General features: G+C 41.8%; 1 protein-coding gene across 1 annotated transcript in view; it reads right to left on the bottom strand.

Annotated features, from left to right (window-relative positions):
• CPT1A (carnitine palmitoyltransferase 1A) overlaps window positions 1-17,429 on the bottom strand; it is a 189,432-nt gene that overhangs the window by 101,716 nt on the left and 70,287 nt on the right. The gene's annotated exons all lie outside the window — the stretch shown is intronic.

The following is a 17,429-nucleotide window of genomic DNA, read 5'->3' on the forward strand; positions in this document are numbered from 1 at the left end:
TATCAGTAATATTCTCTGATATATGGATCTTTAATTTACACGATGTACATCCCATATACATCTTGTGGCATAGAGCATTCAATAATATATACAACATCTGTAGTCTGGTACGGACTGGGGCTAAAATTCAGCCCTGGCATATGAGATCACACAGGCCCATGTTATCCCCGTCCCCAAGCACCAGATGGGATATATTACTAATATTACCCTGGATGGAGGAAAGGAAGATTTACTTCAAGACCAATATTTCTAATGATTTCCGTGGCCTGCTGGGGTAAGTGACTGAGACAGCAACTTTGTGCTCCATCACAACTCTTAACATAATGGGAGTCTTGAGAACATCGATTCTGTTAGCAACATAGCAGACAAGGCAGCCCATGACCAGACAGGCCCTTCTGGCATTTGCTAGAATTGCCAGATGGCCAGCCCGGCCCTGTCTGTAGTATTACAATTGATAAAAAAAATTATATCATAAGTACAAGAGCTGTTTTGATTACAAAAAGTTTGCTATTTAATGCATGTGAACAGGTTCTGCACTGATCTCCTCCACACCTGTAGAAACCCCTGCAGGACTGCCTGGTTTGATTTTTAGTGTGAGAGGAAAAGTAGCTGGGAGAACCTAAATTGCCTATTGTGGTCGCTTTTTTGCCACTATTGCATAGCCCTGTTCAAGATTCTCAACAAGTTTGATGTGTCACATGACCCTCTTCCCATTAGAAAAAATAAAGTTGGATCCAAAATAGCCGACTTCCAAATGGCCGCCATGGTCACCACCCATCTTGAAACGTTCTAATATACTAATGTGCCACAAACAGGAAGTTGATATCACCAACCATTCCCATTTTATTTATTTAGGTGTATCCATATAAATGACCCACCCTGTATTTTTAGAGAAGATAATATTAGTGGCCCTATTAAGGGACCAAGTAGAATAGCCTCTTTTCTTAAGTCTGGAGTGGGCTACACTAACTAACTTGGTGGGTGAATGCATAGGAAGCCACACAAGCATGACCACCCACCAGAGGAAGATGTTGTAACCCATGACAACAGCAACATGACAACTTACAAAATCAGCATGGGATCAAAAATGCTGGAGTCACATTTGATACGCGTTGCATTGCCCTTTCTCTCACCACTTCACCTTTCTATTTTTTTCATGACAAGAATCTATTTTTCAAATAAACGCATTGGTTTTACCTGGACTTTCCTCTTGGTTTCATTCGAAAAAATCCCCATAACAAAGTCATCTACAAACAGGGTCGGACTGGCCCAACGGGACATCGGTGAAATGCCAGGTGGGCCCCAGAGAGAAGGAGGAAGAAGAAAAAAAATTGGTACGTGCACACACTCCTCATCCACCGCCACGACCATGGCCAGCGGCACCACCCAGCGAACCCAGGTAAGCGCTCGGGGCCCTCTGCGAATGGCGGGTGGAACACACGCTATTGGGTCCATGAGTCGGGGAGGCTGGAGCCAGTGCTGTCTCGGGCCCCCTCTAAGGCCGGCGTCACACTCAGCGTATAAAAATACGGTCCGTAATTTAGGGCCGTAATATGCTGAAAAGTCCCCAAAATAGTGGTCCGTATCTCCTCCGTAGGCAGGGTGCGTCAGCGTATTTTGCGCATGGCATCCTCCATATGTAATCCGTATGGCATCCGTACTGCGAGATTTTCTCGCAGGCTTGCAAAACCGACATACGGATATACAAGGGAGCCATGTGCTCAAAAAATATTAAAAACATATGTACTGTCTATATATATATATATATATATATATATATATATATATATATATATATATATATATATATATACACATATATATATATACATATATATATATATACATATATATATACATATATATACATATATATACATATATATACATATATATACATATATATACATATATATACATACATATTTTTTTTTTTCATCCAGCACGAGCTAGCTTTAAAGCCGGTAATTCAATTACCGGCTTTTGCTTTCTCCTTCCCAAACCCGACCTGATTTGAGACATGGTTTACATACAGTAAACCATCTCATATCCCCATTTTTTTTTGCATATTCCACACTACTAATGTTAGTAGTGTGTATGTTCAAAATTCGGCCGTTCTAGCTATTAAATTAAAGGGTTAAATGGCGGAAAAAATTACCCATATCCCACCGCTACACGGGAATGGGAAGAGAGTGGCCAAGTGCCAGAATAGGCGCATCTTCCAGATGTGCCTTTTCTGGGGTGGCTGGGGTCAGGTGTTTTTAGCCGGGGGGGGGGGCAATAACCATGGACCCTCTCCAGGCTATTAATATCTGCCCTCAGTCACTGGCTTTACTACTCTGGTGGAGAAAATTGCGCGGGCGCCCACGCCAAGTTTTTCCGCAATTTAACCCTTTAATTTAATAGCTAGAACGGCCAAATTTTGCATATACGAGGGGCGATCCAAAAGTAATGATAATCGGTTATTTCTATTGCCCACAGAAATTAAAATAAAACGTTTTCTTCTCTCTTAGGTACCCACTAGTCCAGGAAAAAAAAAAATCACTTAAATAGACCACGATTCCCGGGAGCTACATTCATTTGAATATGAACTGCCGAGGAGTGAACATCAAAATGGAAAAAAACGAGCTCAGAGCTGTCATCAAATACCTCTGCTTGAAAAAAACGACTACCAAAAGACATACACAGCGACTTGGTGGAAACATTGGGGGACTCTTCTCCTCCATATTCCACAGTTGCACGCTGGGCCAAGGAATTTAAGCTTGGAAGAACATCGACGGAAAATTAACATCGTGAAGGATGCCCATCCACGTCCCTCAATGAAGAAAACGTGAAAAAAGTTGAAGAAGTTGTATTGGCAGATCAAAGAGTGACTATCAGGCATGTAGCTGAGGTCACAGGGATCTCATATGGCAGTATTCAAAGAATCCTTGCAAAAGAATTGCATATGAGAAAGGTCTCTGCGCGTTGGGTGCCAAAAATGTTAACTGACGAATAAAAGAAGAAACGAGTTGACATTTCAATAGCAAATCTCGAAAAGTTCCAAGCAGACAAGGAAAATTTTTTGTCACGTTTTTTGACCATGGACGAGACCTGGATCCACCACTTTGATCCCGAAACCAAACAACAATCGATGACATGAAAACGAGCCGACGCCGAAGAAATTCAAAGTGTCAAGCTCAGCAGGGAAGGTTATGGCGTCCGTTTTTTGGGACGCTGCTTTTGCCATGGCTACCATTCAAGAAGCGGGCTTTGAACTGGTGGAACACCCCCCCAATTCACCAGATCTAGCCCCCAGTGACTTCTTTCTCTTTCGTCGGCTCAAGGAACACCTCCGGGACAAGAAATTTGATGACAATAGCAACGTGATAACCGCTGTTGGGGATTTTTTTGAGGGTCAAGATCAAGAATTTTTTTCGAAGGGAATTCTAAGTTTAGAAAAGAGATGGACTAAATGTATAGACTTGTTAGGAGACTATGTAGAAAAATAAATTTATTTTTTGACAATATTCATTGTGTTTAGTATTGATTATCATTACTTTTGGATCGCCCCTCGTACACACTACTAACATTAGTAGTGTGGAATATGATGCAAAAAAAAATGGGGATATGAGATGGTTTACTGTATGTAAACCAGGTCTCATATCATGTCGGGTTTAGGAAGGAGATAGCAAATGCCGGCAATTGAATTACCAGCTTTTAAGCTATCTAGCGCTGGATTAAATATTAATATATATACATATATGTGTCTCACTGACATATATATATATATATATATACCTATATTCTATGTGTACACATTTATTCCACCTATTCTACTGGAAGCTGTCAGTGTGATTTTACTGTACACCGCACTGAATTGCCGGATTTTCTCTCTAACACCGCTGCGTATTTCTCGCAAGTCACACTGCTGGTCCGTGTGTAATCCGTATTTTTCTGGCTTCCATAGACTTTCATTGGCGATTTTTTTGCGCAATACGGTGACAAACGCAGCATGCTGCGATTTTCTACGGCCGTAGAAAGCCGTATAATACTGATCAGTAAAATACGGCAGATAGGAGCAGGGGCATAGAGAATAATTGGGCCGTGTGTAATGCGTGTTTTACGGACGTATTTTATGCGCTCATACGTCCGTAAAGCTCGCTAGTGTGAGGCCGGCCTAATACTCGCCTCTCATTGTTCCCAGCAGCTGTAGTGTCTTCAGTCTCTCTGTCCTGAGCATTGCAGAGCTGGAGAGATGCTGAGTATACCTGACCTGTGGCGGGAACGGGAGAGGTGAGTATTTGATTTTACTTTTTTATGTATGCAGCATTAAATGGGACCCATGATGTACTGTATGGAGAAGCATTACATGGGGGCCATGAAGGGATGTATGGAGGAGCATTATATGTGGCCCGTGATGTACTGTATGAATGAGCATTAAATGGGGCCCATAATACTGTATGGTGAACTATGTGGTTACCCATAATACTCTATGGCGGACTTTGAGGTGCCCATAATACTGTATAGAGGACTATGTGGAGCCCATATATTGTACTATACCTGTATTTTTTTTTATCTGTGCATCACGAATCATGGCATGTGTTAAAGGGGCCCACTGATACTCTTTCGCCCGAGGCCCAAGAAAACCTGAAGCCGACCCTGGCGATGATGCACATCAAGATGAATGCCACCTGCAGCTGTGACAGGGCGCTCTGCTCTGTGACAGGCCATGCATCAACTTCACATAGCAGTTACATAAATGCTATGTGACGTCAGAGCACGGCCTGTCACAGCTGCAGTCGGCAGCCATTTTAACGACTACGACAAATATGAAGCCACAAGAGGACGCCGGGGAGTGCAAGAAGGTGAGAAGAATCCCCCCCTGTGATTGGGCAAGGTAGTGGCCATAAGGGCGGACATAGGGGCCCTGGGAGGGGACATTATTAAAGTCGACTTAGGGGCCTATTATGGGGACATTGAATAAAGGCGCCCAGGATGGTGCGCATTATGACTGGAAGGGGCCCAGGATGTGACCTTATTAAAGTGGACATTGGAGTCCAGGATGGGGACATTAAATAAAGGGGAAGAAAAGCTTCTTAGTTTATTGATGCATCCAGACAAACAAAAGTGCTAAACGTTTTCGGTCCACACCGGACCTTCGTCAGAGCGTTTCTTTGACATTGACTGGATGAGGAAGCCAAAAAGCCTGGATGAGCGTTAGCAAGAACAGAAAATTCAAGAGCTGCAGTATGCTGGAGGATCACAATGGAGAGTGCCGCGTCATGAAAAGGCACAGAGCCTGAGGGGAGTAGCGGCGCTGGATCCTAAGCGCTCAGTGGAGCAGGGCAGAGAGGAGCAACGTTGCTCTGTGCCTTTTCATGACGCGGCACTCTCAATTGTGATCCTCCAGCATACTGCAGCTCTTGGATTTTCTGTTCTTGCTAACGCTCATCCAGGCTTTTTGGCTTCCTCATCCAGTCAATGTCAAAGAAACACTCTGACGAAGGTCCGGTGTGGACCGAAAACGTTTAGCACTTTTGTTTGTCTGGATGCATCAATAAACTAAGAAGCTTTTCTTCTCAAATTGAGTGCCAAGTTTTATTCATCTGTTATCTACCGGGTGGACACCCTACTTGAGCACCACCAATCCTCATATTTACTGAGTGCCGTGTTCCGTATTAAATAAAGGAGTGACAATTACTTTATGGAGGTCAGGATGAGGAACATACATTATTGGTTTATGGTGGCAAGTGGGAACATAATTACTGTAGGGCCTATCTGGGGAAATTATTACTGCTGTAATTTAATTTACTTTTGAGGTTATGGTCTTCCATGGAGGAGAACAAAAGGGTCCTGCTACTGTGCAGGGCTGCACTGTCTTTTTTTCTTCATCTGACATAGTGCAGAAGTCAGGAATATAGTGGGGAATGTGCTCTGAAAGCGATCAGCTATAGATAACTGTTATTTTCTGCAGAAATGAGTCCTGGCTGGAAGAAGATAAAAGACTTCAACTACAGACGTTACTGGTAAGTCAGTGTGTTACTTGTACACTTATACTATACTACACTCCCCGACAGAAGTTATGTCGCTTATCCATGTTATGTAAATAAAAGCTTATGACCTGATGTTTAATTCATCCATTGGTTGTATAAATTGTTCTTTTGAAAGCTGAAACGCTCCGAAATGTGGTTTAGGTTAAGAAAATAAATTAGCATCAATGCAGAAATATTGATCAGTTAATGGACACAGAATGGTAAGATTTTTGGCAAGACAAAAGTTTTGTCGCCCACAGAAAGTAATGTGATATTCAAACAAATAATTAACTTAAAATGCAAATATATGTTGCATAACATTGGTGAATGAAGTTGTGGTGCTCTTAGAGTCATATTTAATATTTTGTGTTACTTCCATGAGCTTGATGGACTGCATCCATGCGGCTCAACAATGATTCATACAATTTATTAATGAATAGTGTTGAGCGATACCGTCCGATATTTGAAAGTATCGGTATCGGATGGTATCGGCCGATATCCGAAAAATATCAGATATCGCCGATACCGATATCCGATACCAATACAAGTCAATGGGACACAAATATCGGAAGGTATCCTCTATGGTTCCCAGGGTCGGAAGGAGAGGAAACTCTCCTTCAGGCCCTGGGATCCATATTCATGTGTAAAATAATCAACAATCACAAGCCGCGCATTCTTAGGAAGGGAATCATGGCGGTTGCAGCGGTGACAACCAGGGCGTGTCCGAGGGTGAGTATATCAATATTTTTTATTTTTATTCTTTATTTTACACATGAATCTTAATCCTGATACCGATTCCCGATATCACAAAAATATCGGAACTCGGTATCGGAATTCCGATACCGCAAATATCGGCCGATACCCGATACTTGCGGTATCGGAATGCTCAACACTATTAATGAAGTCATCAGGAATAGCAAAGAATGCAGTCTTACATGCCTACCAGAGTTCATCTAGAGTCTTTGGTTTTGTCTTCCAAGCTTCCTCTTTCATCCTACCCCAAACATGCTCAATGATCTGGTGACTGGGCTGGCCTGTCCTTGAGCACCTTGATCTTTTTTTGCCTGGAGGAACTTTGTTGTAGAGATGGATGTATGAGATGGAGCACCATCCTGCAGCAGAATTTGACCCCTAAAATATCAAGAAGTTTTAGCTACCTCTTCCAAATCATAAAGGGGTCAAATTCCGCAGCAGGATGGTGCTCCATCTCATACATCCATCTCTACAACAAAGTTCTTTCAGGCAAAAAAGATCAAGATGCTCAAGGACTGGCCAGCCCAGTCACCAGACATAAACATCATTGAGAATGTTTGGGGTAGGATGAAAGAGGACAAAACCAAAGAATCTAGATGAACTCTAGGAGGCATGTAAGACTGCATTCTTTGCCATTCCTGATGACTTCATTAATAAATTGTATGAATCATTGTTGAACTGCATGGATGCAGCCCTTCAAGCTTATGGAAGTCACACAAAATATTAAATATGACTAATAGCACCACAACTTCATTCACCAATGTTATGCAACATATATTTGTATTTTAAAGTTAATTATTTGTTTGAATATCACATTACTTTCTGTGGGTGACAAAACTTTTGTCTTGCCAAAATCTGACCATTCTGTGTCCATTAACTGAACAATAATTCTGCATTGGTGCCAATTTATTTTCTTAACCTAAACCACATTTCGGAGGGTTTCAGCTTTCAAAAGAATAATTTATATAACCAATGGATGAATTAAACATCAGGTTATAAGCTTTATTTACATAACATGGATAAGCGACATAACTTCTGTCAGGGAGTGTATAAACAGAGCTTCTGTGTATAATGTCACCAGTGGTCACTGACTGTATTACCTGTACACTGACATTATATACAGAGCTCCTGTGTATAATGTCACCGGTGATCCCTGTATTACCTGTACACTGACAATATATACAAAGCTCATGTGTATAATGTCACTGGTGATCACTGTATTACCTGTACACTGACACTATATACAGAGCTCCTGTGTATAATGTCACTGGTGATCACTGTACTATCTGTACACTGACACTATATACAGAGCTCCTGTGTATGTCACCGGTGATCACTTTATTACCTATATACTGACACTATATACAGAGCTCCTATGTATAATGTCACTGGTGGTTACTGCATTACCTGTACACAAACTATATACAGATCTCCTGTGTATAATGTCCCCAGTGGTAATATTAGTGTTATTAGTATTGTGGTTTTTATTAATGAATAGTATTGTAGTACTCTATGTGGTGGTAATATGTGATCTGGTCATGATTTGGTGGCATTTCCCTTGTATGTAGTAGTATTTGGTCACTATGTGGTCTGGTCATGATGTGACTGCATTAATCCCCTGTATTAGTATCACCAAATCCAGACTCATGATGTGACCCTCACCAATTGCCTGGTCACTACATTTACCTCCATATATAGCAATATATGAACTAGAGAAACACACTGAGTTTGTTTCAAAGTCGTACAAAAAACCTTTAATAGTAACATACAAATAAACACTTAAATAACAGGACAGACAATATGACCTGATGTGTTAAATAGACACCTAAAACATTAAGCGTGCCACATATCCATTAAATACCATCTCAGAAATATATGCAGTAACAGGTGAGAAACACCCACCTATCTCACAACTCCCAAAGAGATCAAAGACCGCCCCCTCTTGTAGTTCTATCAAGGCTCTACTAAGGTAAATGGAGCACAACCCGTTGAATCCATCTCCTTACCATTGCACACCTACACTCCAATACAATAAACCGAGTGTAAAAAAACGGGAGGGAGGGGGGTTGGGAATAATCGGAGAAGGAAGAAAGGTAATAATGTATCCTCACCGCATGTGGCACCGCTCACCGACGTCCCCGAAGCGCGTTTCGCCGCTTCTCAGCCCTGCTTTTTCAAGGGGAATATGGATATGTGGCTCGCTTAATGTTTTAGGTGTCTATTTAACACATCAGGTCATATTGTCTGTCTGTTATTTAAGTGTTTATTTGTATGTTGTTACTATTAAAGGTTTTTTTGTACGACTTTTAAACAAACTCCGTGTGTTTCTCTAGTTCATATATTAATCCCCTGTATGCAGTATTATTCGGCCACTATGTGGTCTGATCATAATGTGACTGTATTAACCACCTGTACGTGGTATTATTCAGTCACTATGTGGTGGTAATAAGTGGTCTGATCATGGTGTGGCAGTATGTCTCCTGTTTGTGGTAGTATTTGGTCACTATGGGGTCTGGTCATGGTGTGGCGGTATTTTTCCCCTGTATGTGATATTATTCGGTCACTATGTGGTGGTAATATGTGGTCTGTAGTGATGAGCGAATATAGCCGTTACTCGAGATTTCCGGAGCACGCTCGGGTGACCTACGAGTATTTTCGGTCGGAGATTTAGTTTTTATCTCCGCAGCTGAATGATTTACATCTGTTAGCCAGTATAAGTACATGTGGGGGTTGCCTGGTTGCTAGGGAATCCTCACATGTAATCAAGCTGGCTAAGAGATGTAAATCATTCAGCTGAGGTAAGGAAAACTAAATCTCCGAGCACTAAAAAATACTTGGTCACCCAAGCGTGCTCAGGAACTCTAGAGTAACAAGTATATTCGCTCATCACTAGTGGTCTGGTCATGCTGTGGCGGTATTGTTCCTTCTATGTGGTATTATTGGTCTTGATATATGGAATTGTGTTGTGTATGGAGGTCACTTGTTCTGACTGATATCAATAAGAAGATTCTTTATTTCCAAAAGAGATTACATACTTGGACATTTAACCCCTTCCCTGTCCTGTGACTATTACACAGTAGCAAATATGCACTTACAGTGGTTCTACGGGGGAAAACAAGTAATAACCTATCCTAAGGAGATGTTCACACATCCATCACATGACCCCATGTGCTGGCCCCCCATGTCCCAGATCATGGCCCTCATGTCCCTGGCCTCCATATCCCTGGTCCTTGACTCATGTCCCTGGCCCCTCTTTTCCTGGCCCTTGCCTCGCATCATGCTGCATCCACGGAAGAGGAGAAAAAAGAAAAATTACCTGCCCACTCCCTTCTGATCCAGCGAGGTCATCTTAAAAAGACCGCCGACCTAACAGAGGCCGATGGCTGACATCAGTGTGCCCGTCGAGGTAACTTTAATGAGCCGCCTACGACAGGCGCACTGTCATCAGACGATGGCCTCTGATAGGTCAGTGGCCATTTTACCTATTGCAGTGCAGACTTTCTCCACCACAATACATTTCAACTGTTGAAACCAGTGGGCCCCCTCTACATCCTGTTAGGGGGCCCACTGGAGAATCGTCCAGAGTTCCAATTCGACCCTGTCGTTGGATGTTCTTACAACAACACCTGTCCTAGAGATTGAAGGTCAGGTCATTCCTTCCACATCTTTCTGCTTCTGAGGGCTAAACTATCAGCTGGTCTGGCATCCGCAGCTGTAGAGAGGATTGTGGCAGCATTTCCATCCCATTACCTGTTCTACTTAGGCTGGAGTCACACTAGCGAGTTTTACGGACGTAAGAGCGCAGAAAATATGTCCGTAAAACTCGCCAAACAAACGGCACAATTATTCTCTATGCCCCTGCTCCTATCTGCCGTATTTTACTGATCAGTATTATATGGCTTTCTACGGCCGTAGAAAATCGCAGCATGCTGCGTTTGTCACCGTATTGCGCAAAAAAACGCCAATGAAAGTCTATGGAAGCCCCCAAAATACGGATTACACACGGACCAGCAGTGTGACTTGCGAGGAATACGCAGCGGTGTTAGAGAGAAAAGCCGGCAATTCAGTGCGGTGTACAGTAAAATCACACTGACAGCTTACATTAGAATAAGTGTAATAAATCTGTACACATAGAATAGAGATATATATATTTTATATATATATATATATATATATATATATATATATATATATATATATATATATATATATATCTCAGTGAGACACATGTATATATATATATATATATACATACACACACACACACACACAGTATATACAGTATATATGTTTGTATTTATTTTTTTTACACATGGATCCCTTGTATAGCTGTATGTTGGTTTTGCAAGCCTGCGAGAAAAACACGCAGTACGGATGCCATACGGATTACATACGGAGGATGCCATGCGCAAAAACCGCTGAAACACCCTGCCTAGGGAGGAGCTACGGACCACTATTTTGGGGACTTTTCAGCGTATTACGGCCGTAATATACGGACCGTATTGTCTTACGCTGAGTGTGACTCCAGCCTTACAGTAATTTGGCGCTGTGCTCACCTTACAGTACTACACAAGGCGAGAATCTTTTCGCTATTCCTTGCTCTGTTTTTAGTAGCTTACTCTCTTTTGCTCCCTGGTTTATTACATGCCATATGATTGGTCATGTGATGATTGCAGAAATGCAAGGCTTATTTCTTGACAGACCTCTGATCATTGTAATATAAACTGTATCAATCTTGCAATGGTGTGAACTGGATCGTTTTCAGTATCTGAATGTAAGAGAAATGAATGTTTCCATTCACATCATTGAATGACAGCCTCTTGTGTACACTGTACATAGGCAGAAAGCTGCCAATCAGTAGCAGGGGCGGAGTTATACAGAGCTCACGAATATGGAGGACTACCTGGCAGCAGGTGTACTAGTCCTCTAGTGCTAAAAATCACTATTTTATCAACTGGAAATTATCAAAGGTACAGCAAACAGCCCAGTAAATGACATCGCCGGAATCGGGGTCCCTGTCTCTACATCACGCTGCTATCAGACTACATGGACCTAGAAATATTCCCTTTAAGAAAGTTATGTATCAACGGTCAATGGGGGCCAAAACTATCAACCAACTGAGTCTTAGATTCCATATCAACCTCAAAAACACAGTAAAAAAAAAATGCAATCACTGTAGGATCTTTGGGACTCATGCCAACTTACAGAGCCCAATTTTGACAATTGGGTCAGAGACATGAACACCAGTAGCCCACAGATCATTTTAAACGGCACTGGCAGTGCTCCACCTGTTCCTTCTGCTGTTTTGGTGCACTCTTACAGCCCTGTCCAGCTTTTTTTTCTTTTTACAATGACCCAAGTGTAATCTGTTTCATTCACTCGAGATTTTTTTTTTTATGATGGCATGTATGGATGTGCCATCCTGGAGGAGCTGGACTACCCGAGAAACCTAAATGTGCTCCAGGTACCGCCTCATGCTACCATTAGGGACAAGGACATTAAAAAAAAACCCTGAGAAGAGTCAGCCAAGAAGGATGGGGAGCAGTAGCTTTGCTACCGGGGAGCAGAGGGGGCCATCACCCCGGGCCCCGCGCTCTGGGGGCCCACCCGGAGCTAGGCTACTGTAACTGCATGTTGTGTGCAGCATGTCTATACAGTTACATTCTGCGGCACAGCAGGGAGAATTGATCTCCCTGCTCTGTAACCCAGCCGCTACCGCGCCCCTGAGCAGGTGGGGGGACCAGTGCCAGCAGTGGGCCCCCCGCTCGTCATCACAGGTTCAGCTGTAACGGCTAGATGCCGATACAGTGGACCGCATTGATGAGAGGGAGCATTGTGCTCCCTCTCCCATCATCCCCCTCTCAGCGTCTGACACAGACACTGACAGCGGGCACGATGATGTCACTACCCGGCGCCTGCTGTCACGAGATGAGCGGGAGCTCGGAGCAGCGCAGGAACCAGGATGAAGAGAGGCGAGTATTGGATTTTTTTTATGGAGGTGCATCATACTATAGATACTATGTGGGCTGTCTTATATTAGAGTCTGCCTGGGGGGTGCATTATATTAAAGTCTGCCTATGGGAGGCTGCATTATATCAAAGTCTGCCTGGGGGGTGCATTATATTCGAGTGTGCCTGGGGGTGTATTCTATTAAAGTCTACCTATGGGGGGCTGCATTATATCAGAGTCTCAGCCTGCCTGGGGGTGCATTATACTATACTGAGGTCCATATGGTGCTTTATACTATATGGAGGCTATCTAGTTGGCCATCATACAGTGTGGAGATTACAGTGAGGGGGCCATCAAACAGTCTGGGGGATACTAAGGGTTCAGTATATATACAATGAGGGGGCATTATACTGTGTATAAGAGCATCATCCTGTGTATAGGGGAGCTGTACAGGGGGGGGGGGGGGGGCATTATTAAATGTAAAGTGGGCACTTATTGTTATAGGGGAACTCAGGTTATGGTGATTGTCAAAGGGGCACATAAAGGGCATTACTACTTTCTAGGGGACAAAATGTGGGCACCCGGCATTACTATATTCTAGAGAGTTGCTTTAGAATTTAAAGGGCACACAGTACCACACAGCAGGGGCATTAATAGGGACACATATGGCAGCAGCATTGGGGTATCAGCAGGATGAGGAGTTTGTAGAGGTTGGGAATAGATGGTGATGGCTGAAAATATGAGATGCGAAATGTGTCTTTGTTGTATTCTCTACAGACGAGTCCTGGGTGGAAGAAGTTGTGTCGGTCTGGGCCAAATGAAAAGACGGGAAAAATGAACGATTCCATCAGAAAGAACGTCAGCAGTAAGTCATTATCTGTAACTGTGCAGTGATCTGTTATATGTTCTGTAGGGCTGGTATCTACCACTGACCATATGGCGGTAGTATCCATGTTGGTCGTTATATAGAGATTATCTTCAGTAACAGCGCGGTCATCTGCTGAGGTTCTCCTCCACTATTAGGGTGCGTCACCCAGTTGTAATCAAGGTTACCTGGTTAGGGGTCCACTCAGAAGTTTCGTCCCCCTGAACCAAAACCCTGGCTGCTTCTCTGATGGGGAGAGAGTTATTGTTTGTAGCCACCAGCTGCAGCCACTGCATTTGCGTGTTCTCTGGCCGTTGCCTCTGTTGTGCGCATGTTGTCAGTTTCATTTGCATCAAAAGCCAGTGAAATTGACAATCGCTTCTGGGTCCGAACTGGACAGAATGACGTCCTTGAAGTTTAACTTGACTTGTGATTATTCTGCAATATGCAGGTTTTCACTTTTTTTTTTGGAGCAATATATAAATCCATAACTAAAGAACTTACAAAAAAAAAATAACATTTTAAATTAATGTTTTTATTAATGACAGTCTAAATCCAACAACTTTGCCATTCTAAGATTTTACACCCAACGGAACACATTGTATATACATGCAAGTGGTTCTTTAACGGCACAAAAAAAAAAAAAAAAAAAAAGATACTCAATCTTTAATATTATTTAATGACTTCAAATTAAAAACTAATACAAGTTTCCTTCAGAAAATGACCTTCAATTTTTTTTTTTTTAAGTTTTTCCAACAGATTTCCATTGTCTGCTGATGAAAGTTTTAATCCCAAATTTCCTCAGAATTCACAATATTAAGGAACAGCCTAAATAATCTAATTTAACACCAGTTGGTCAACAGTTTACATAAATAGTGCACATTTAATACAGCCTCTTCAAGGTAGCAGCGATACTCTTGTGAGACACCAGAATTTTATTACAATTTTCCACTAGCGATTATGTACAGAAAATTAAAATCGATCTTTTAGTCTATTTCCCATTTCCTCAATTGATTTGGTAGAGGAGGATGCCTAAAATAAAAAAAAAAAAAAACTGCACCACCCTTGCTGATAGGCTGTGCCTGGTATTACAGGTCAGAAACAGTCATGAGAATCTGGATGAGCTGCAATACCAGGCACAGCCAACAGTCAAGAGTGGCACTATGTCTGGGGAAAAAGACTTTCTCAAACCATTTTTTTTTATATTAAAAGGGAATTTGTCAGAAGATATTTGATTACTCAACCACTGCTTGGAAAATGACAACATTGAAACATACCTATTTGGCTGGGAGAATAGCAAATACAATCAATTGGAATATTTATTTATGTGGTGCTGTGATTACATATCCTCTAGGTATAGCCTATCCAGATCCCTCTCTTTTTATCTTGGCTGACATTTTCGGCGTTCCAGATCTTTATCATTTGTTGCCTGGTTTTGCAAGGTGTGGAACAATATTAAAGCTGATGTTCTTCGCTATTCTAGTGACATGAAATTCAACATTCAGTTTCCATTTTGTTTTTAGGTCACCTACCTAGCGTGGTTAGTGGGTGGGTAGGTTAAAAACCTCAAAACAGACTGCCTATAGGTGTCAAGGTGCAAATCCCCCTAAATAGTTTATTACTCCGTTCATAAAAATACTGTATCAAATCTGCAAGACCACTTGAAAATTCACTTGTAGAGATTTATCTATTGAAGTCAAGATAAAGCATGGCATAGATAGACAAAGAATAACCGTCATGAATCAATCGTACACATGAAAATTAGAAACTTTGTAATATATCTTCTAAGATTAATCTGCTTATTTTCCCATTACTAAGATACGAAATGACAGTTGGTGCTTATAAAATTCCATGGAGGGAGGAGCTAGACACTCCCGAGACGTCAGTTACGGTTCTCCATAGAACTTTATCAGCACCAACTGTCATCTCTCTCAGTAATGGGGAAGGCTACATTGCCTGAACACAGATTATACCTGCGAATTGAGAATTTTGAGAATGATCAGTCCAGGAAGAGAAATAAGCAGATTTATCTGATAAGATATATTACAAAGTTCCTTATTTTCACGTGTATAAATGACGTATTAGGTTACTCTTTAAAGTGCCAATCAACCTTCAATAATCGTTGGCCCAACACTCGTTTATCCGACATCTTTATCTCCTGACTCCAGAGTATGCATGTGAAACTCAAAATGCCCGTTGTTTCTTTCTCCTGACATCTTTTTGGGGATAGTTTGAAGGCAGTAACCGGAGTGTTTGGTCATCATTCAAAGGAGATTTGCAAGAATTATATTTTTAAGGAAGAGGCTATCCTAGGGTAACCAGAACAAACTGAACATTACTCACCTGCCGCTGCGCCAGAAATTCCGCCATTGCCGCGGTGTCACCACTGGAGCCTGTCAGGATGCATTTACCGTAAGAACTTTACCAAGTGAGGAGCAAGGATTCCCGATGGAGGGCATATTGTGATATAGACTAGTTTTCTGACATGACGCATTATTCTTATTAATTCCACTCTTTGTTACCATGTGAAGTGACAAATGATTGGTGCCATTTTAAAATGGTTGCCTGAATGCAGAAAAAAGTACATTTTTTCCCCTCAATTCTCAGCCAGCCTTTTTAAGACACTTTTTAACATGAAATAAGAAAAGTGTTAAGTGCTGTCAGTTTTTCCTTCAGCCATCCCCGTACATATTAGACTATCCATTGGCTGAAGCAGCCGAAATCAATGATTTTGGCCAACAGTCTAATGTATATGGGCACCCTGGGCAGAGGATTGTTGCAGATGTCAGACTGACGATCCTTTTGGTTTACTCCGAGATAAGCCACCGCCAGAGATGTCTAGCAATGACTCTTTCACATAAAGAGCACAGGAACACTCAGAAGAACAAATGATGCTTGGTATGAGATAGTTGGGTGAGAAAGATGATCGGCCAAATGATCAGATTAACCATCATTCATTCGACAGTTATCTAATGTGAATGAGGGGCTTTACGGTCAATGTAGCACAAACCCACGTAATCGGAGTCAGACTGATCAGTAGGAATACTCAGTCTGACAACCAGATTTGTCAGATTAACTGATAAGGACCCATTCCGATGAGAGAAGAATCAACTGAACCCACCAAGTTTGGTCAACCATCTAAGGTGTATGAGGACCTAACTGAATCTTTCCCTTAGTATGGGTTCACATGGCCATTTTATCAACATCCGACAAAACCAGTCTGGTAAGATGAAGGAGATAAAAAAATAAGTTTCTTCACCGTCTCCATTCGGTAGTGTGCATGAGCCCTAAGATGACAGGAAAGAAAGATCAGACATGATGAATTTCAATGGCCAAGTTTCTGCTCTCCTACAAAACCGGCACCTCTAGCATAAACCTAATCCCTCCCTCTCTGCATAGAAAACACATGCACTAGGCCGAATTATTAGAGATTCCTGATGGACAAAGTTTTACTAGAACCTAGAAGAAAAGTATCCAATGCAACCAATCTGTCTCAAATGATTAATACGCTCATCCCACAGCAGCTTTTCAGCAGTCACATGAGGCAATTCCCAATCCCTGCTCCTTTTATTTAATCGGATATTTCAAAAAGAGAAATTTATGAAAATGTCTATTGCTGGAAAAGAAATAAAAATCCTTAATGATGAATAAAATTAAATAGGGTCCTCAATATTTTTCTAGGAATGACATCACATGTGTCCATGGGATATGTCTGGAGCTCAGCCCCATTCGCTTGAACAGTGTTTAACTACAAGCCTATGGACACAAGTGACGATATTTCTGTAAAAACAAAAAACAAAAAAAGTACTCTTAATCCTTGAAAATGCGTTGAAAGGCTGGGATTTACT

This window comes from Ranitomeya imitator, chromosome 9 (assembly GCF_032444005.1).
Source record: "Ranitomeya imitator isolate aRanImi1 chromosome 9, aRanImi1.pri, whole genome shotgun sequence".
NCBI classification, from domain to species: Eukaryota; Metazoa; Chordata; class Amphibia; order Anura; family Dendrobatidae; genus Ranitomeya; species Ranitomeya imitator.